The following is a 6,004-nucleotide window of genomic DNA, read 5'->3' on the forward strand; positions in this document are numbered from 1 at the left end:
ATCTCTCTGCGCTTTCTTGACACATCTCTGCATGCATGCAGTACAGCCCAGCCGACATTCAGGCTTTGGGGCTGAGAGGTGTCTGACAAGCACCCTTATCTGTGCATGTGGAAACTTTGTATCTCAGTCTTGCACCCAAAATGATTCATTTTGACTTCCCAGCTCTGGTGAACTCTTGCTTTTCTGACAAGAGCTGTAATTTTAAAGTGAAAATCAAATGCCCCAGGGCCAAGACAGCAGCACTTTAGCTAGCAAGAGATGCAAGGAAGGGTGTAGGACTGCATTGCTGGTTGCAGGTTGAGCGCATGAGATGGGTGGCTACAGATGCAGCACTGGAAAAAAGACAAAACCCCCAGGTGTCATCACAGCCTCTTCTTGCTCTGGGGGAGAAGGATGCTGCTACAGCACTGAGAAGGCTGTGGCTTGGTTACTTCTCCACAGCTTGCCCCAGCACACACGTGTCAGCTGAGAGGGGCAGGTGTGGTGAGGGACAATTTTGCACTGAGCCCCAAAGGCAGCGGGCAAGTCTCCTCTGTGGTCTTCAGGGAGGGCTGCGAGTCAGAGGTCTAGCTGAGAAAAGGCCTTATGATACAAGAAAATGAGCATGCAGGGGAAGAGCAAGGTGATGAGGGAGGGAGCAAGATCTCTGCCTTGCAATCAGCCAAGCTAACAGCAGCCAGCAAGGGTCTCCCATCACACCGCCTGCTCCCTTAGGCTGGGCTCAGCCCCAGATGCAGGGGCAAGCCCAACCTTCTGTGAGTGAAAAGCAGCCCCTTTGGGCACTGCTTCCTCACCAAGGAACCTGTCCAAGTGGGAAGGGAGGGGCAAATGGGGACAGTGGAGCAATGAGGGTGGCATGGGGCGAGGACCTGGCCCTGGCACCTGACACCTCCAGTCACTCCCAGGAGGTTCAAGCTCAATGCCCACAGAGAAGTCAGCTCCCACCTCACAGTGCACCCATGGGGCTTTCCTCTCTATGAAAGCTGATGCTTTTGGTGTGATTTGCTCTGATTTCATCAAGCAATTTCAAGCCACAGGACAGGTGTCATCTGAGAAGCTGTCACTCCAGACTGAAACCTGCATGTGAGAGATGGTCCCAGCTCTGACCAGGGCCTGGGGTTGTGTGGCACCAGGATTGTGTAAGTGTTGGTGTGTCTTTCTGGGTTGAGCTTTTGCTAGGGATAAAGCCTCTGGATAGAGACCTGGCTCTGTTTTAACATCTGGTAGCCGCTGTACTTGATATGGTCCATGCTACCATTGTCCCTCACCTCTGAAAAGCCACCTTCTGAGACAGCTTTTGCAGGCTGTGTCCCAGGCTTCAGCCTACCTGCTTTCGGCTTTTTATGTTCCTCCAGCATTGGGTCTGATCCCTCCTTTCTATGTAAGAAGAAACGCAGGCAAGTCGTTGAGATTGCCTTTCTTCTCCAGTGGGGCACGTGTGTGTGCAATGCATAAGGGGAGGTCTCGACCTTGGTGGCCCAGGCACAGAGGCTGGTTCAAGTGAAACAAAACCCCAGATGAAAATAAGGATGGGTGGGAGTGACAATGATGCTCCAGGTTTACACGGGAAGGGAAAATGCCTGCTGCTCAAATGATACTCCATGAGAGCAGGGCATGGTGGCACACTGCCTGCCTGGGGATGGAGCCAGAGGCAGGTGAGACCTGTGCTCTCCTTGTTACACAACGTACCTGCCTGTGCGGTATGGAGTTGGCACTGACAAGGAAGAGAAAAAGGAAACTCCCTTCAGGAACAGGAGTCTTCAAAGCCACTTAAAAGATTGGTCATTTTTAAAGAATTAGTGACATAAATTTTCAAGTGCTTTAATGAGAAACTTTCCTCTACCTTTTTACATATAATGTGGAATATTAGAAATATAGAAAAAAAATTGTAGGCAATTTTTTTCTGTAATTATTTTATAAATTAATCCTAGATTGTGCCACAAATACCAGTTTGGGTTAAGAATCTGGGCCTTATTTTAAAACACCAAAATAAAATACCAAATGATATCTCTTCTTTCACCCAATGACATCAGAATTCTTGTCAGGATGGGTCTGTTGTGAAAAGTAACCTGCAAGAACAGCATCATCTCCTTTCTTTGAACAGCTTTCCTATGCTGCTGCCACTGTGTACAACACAGCAACGAAATACTTCTCATTGCTTTTCAATCCTTTTGCTATGCAGAAATCAGGTTACTAAAATCCAGTTTATGGCACTGCAATCCTGTTATTATGCATCAAGTTCCTATCTCAAACTAGTGCATGCAGGCTGCTCTAGAGGCAGTGCCAAGAGAAGAGAAGGACACAGCTGGGCAAAGTGCCTCTCTGTCTGGTAGGGTCTTTCTTACAGGAAAGGACCAAGGCATGGAGGAAGGATGCAACCAATTCACCCTATCTTGGCATCTAATCAAATGTCCAAAGAGCATGAACAACACTATTTGCAAAATAAATATACTTAACAGGCAGATTGCTAAGATGCTTGGACCAAAATCACACTACGCTTTCCCCCACCCCAATAAAGATGTGTTCCAATGAATTTTACTGCAGTGAATGCAATTAATTAAACTTCAGAGCATGTGGGAAAGAGCGTTTGGGGGACTTAAATGTTTGTCTTATGATGGTTTCTAATCCAGACACCACAGTGCTAAGCAGGTGAGGACAAATGCTTAGTCGCAAAATACTGTCTGTAACTTATAAAGACTTCTCTGCTTCTACTGTCCAAATCAATTGAACAGAAACAACAGGTAACAGAAATATAAAGTCATTCAAACTGTACCTCAGCCTTAATATTGAAAGGGCAAGGGCAAGCTCTTTTATTCACAAGGACCCTGCATTTGGCTTTCCTGGGACCCCATGCGAGCACAGATTCACCTCTAAAGAACACTTTAGAAGATCAGAGCTGAAATTGTACCTTTAACATACAAGGGTTATTACTTGCAAAATCCAACGCTTAGGAAAGAGAGAGAATTACTGATGTGGTGCGTTCATAATACGAAACTGATCACTGAACATGGGTGAAATGAAGAAAATTTCCTGGGAAGCTTCAAAGTTGTTTTTCTAGTAAGCAAAAGAAATAGGAAATTATTTTCTTGATTTTTTATGTGACTTCAAAAAATAGCTGTTGCTTTACTCCATTGCAATTTTCTTTAATGGTATCTATTTCATTATAAAATTATGTACTTTAATAAATGTTTCTAGTACTACCTAGAGAATCTGAATGGGTTTTTTATATCTTAAAAACTGAAAATATAAATTCTTTTGGTAATGACCTACAGTGAAGTTAATATATGGTGACACCTTGTGGGAAAATACAACTTCAGATTTACATGACTAAATAAGATTCGGTGTGATTGAGGGATGGGGAGGAGGAGCAGCATTTTTTTGAACAAGAATGCTCCTTCCATACGCTTTGGAAGGATAGTAACATTGAAATCTCCGTTTGTGACTACTTTTAGGCAGAACTGCTTGGATAGAGACTTGGATCCCATTCTTCTGAAAAGCAAGATTAAAAAAAATCCTATGGCTGTTTTGTTCCTTATTTTTCTAAATCTTTTTCCTTGTGTCAGCATTGATGCTGGTGCAAGGCGAATGTGCAATTCTGCTGACTCAGAAGCATAGTTATTTCTATTCACTTTACACAATTTTAAATCATCAGGCAGAGATTAAAGCAGTCGAGTAGATTTTTGTCTGTCTCCTGAGAGGTTTGTTATTGCAGTGCTCTGAAACAAAAGGAAATTTTTAAAAAGACTGTATGCAGCTGTTTATTGTGAGTTTAGAAGAATGTGTGAGTCTGGTCTTGAACTTTTAGTGCTTTCTTTAAAGGGTGATTAAAAATTAAAATGTTCATTACTCTTCGAACTTTAGAAAAGCACAAAAGCTTTGAACAAATGAAAGATTGTACTATGGGGAACATGAAGGATTTAGTGAATCATTGGGGTTTGCGGTCCATTTTTTTGTGGAGATCACAGTGTCTGGAGAACACTTCAGGTGTCTTGATTCTAACACCCAGTTAGAAGAAAAACTTGGAGAAAAACTGTGCAAAGCTTCCAAATAGGATCTCCCTGAGCTTCCTGGGTTCTCAGTGAGGATACCCAGGAGGCAGTGTCACCTACCTCTACAGATGCAAAGAACAAAACCAAACCCATATTGTTAAAAGCATTCAACACAATCCACCTGAAAGTGCCTCCTTAATGGAACCACTTGCGTAATTAAGTGTTTTGAAAACCAGGACCTAAACTTGTAGCATTTCAGTATTCTGATGCTGCTTGGGCCTAGGAATGAGGAGCAGAGAGAGATGCTACTAATACATGTATGCTTTCTAATTCACAACAGGAATTTCTATTGCAAATCTGTTTATGAAAATTGATTAATCCAATTTTGACAGAACACATTTAAAATATAATGGCCTTATTTCTGTCTTTTAAAGCTCAATTGTCCCTAAATTTGTCTGATCCTAAGATATCATTTCCCAGGTGTTCTGCCAGGTTTCTCTTGCCAACTGTGGGCTAGAAAGCTGAATAAATAATACACAGATTGGAAAAATGCCATGTGCAATGTAACCTATTATCTAAAACAAATGTATTCAAAAAAATCTTGCCCAAGCATCAATTTTTATAAAAAATACCAAGCTAGATGTACTCAAGAAATAGGGTTTTGTGGTCCCACAGAACTTGGGTCAGAAAGTTGCTAATTTACTAAACGCTGTGATGTTTAGTTTAAAATCACTGTACTTGAGGATGGTTCAGAAACTGCTCCAGTACATGACAGTAACTGTGCTACTTAAAAGCCTCTTAAGAGTAAATTGTGGATATACCTCTGCCGGTGAAAACCTCTGTGATTGTGTGGGTTGACAAATGACTCACCAACATTTGCTCACCTTCAGGAATGGAACCAAGCTGTGTATTCTGAGCAGAAAAATAAGGTGTAAACCTCTTTTATGGCTTTGTTTCCCACCTCATGTACACAATAAAGCTTCAGATTCTGCAGTTCTCTGTGTTCTTCTGCAGGACTGAAATGCAGAGACACCTGCATCTGCGCTGTAGTTCCTTGCTTCATTTGCCCACGTGGCTCAGCAGCACTTCATGCAAAGACCTGTGTCCATGCCACACCTGGAGAGATGCTCTCAGCACAGAGCAACATTGATGTTTTTCACCTTAAGTGCTAATGGTGTCTGTTAGCTCAGACACAGCACTGTGCCAATGTGGCTACAGCTTTGGGACCCCAAGCCTGTGAAGGACTCTGCTGGGTGAAGAGTTAGCACAGGAATGTGAGTTGGTGCAGGGTTGTGAGCGCTGCATGACTTTACAGAGTCTAGTCATGTCTTCTTATGTCTCTTACAGAAGCAGATTACAGATAACCTTTTTGCTGGGCTTACAGGCTGAACAAGGCATGTCACCAAAGACCCTTTCAAGGAATATCACCTTTTGGGATACTGTGCTGGTTTTGGCTGGGATGGAGTTAATTTTCTTCATAGTATCTTGTACTAAACTGTCTTTCTTCATTACTGAAGAGTTAAGAGGCAGAAGGATGAGAGGGGCTTAACACACCTTTGTGCAATAAGTTTTGGCAGGGGGTCCTTCCTCTCCAAGATAGGAATGAAGGAACTACTATTAACTAGTTTCCAAATTATCCTTAAGGTATTTCTGGAAAATACAGTGAAATGTCTCCTCCAACTAAAGCACTGGTGGTAAGCCAATTTCTAAGGGAGCACTTTGTAATACATTAGAGACTTCCAGACCTTTTTCCTTGATTGTACTCCAGACAGGATGCATTTTTTTACAGGTATACCACTGGAGGTCACTCACGTACTAATAAACAGTACAGTGCTGCAGGGGAAAAGGTAATCTAAATCATCCAAGAATTAATTCAGCTTGACCTGAAGATTACTTTAAAATGGCAATGAGTTGAGAAATACGTTGTCCAGGTATTTCTCAAATTTACAATATAATATATTAAAACTAGCAAGTAAACTAATCATTTTTAGTTGTTTATAAAAAGACAAAGCCCC

This window comes from Falco biarmicus, chromosome 2, assembly GCF_023638135.1.
Source record: "Falco biarmicus isolate bFalBia1 chromosome 2, bFalBia1.pri, whole genome shotgun sequence".
In the NCBI taxonomy this organism is placed as follows: domain Eukaryota; kingdom Metazoa; phylum Chordata; class Aves; order Falconiformes; family Falconidae; genus Falco; species Falco biarmicus.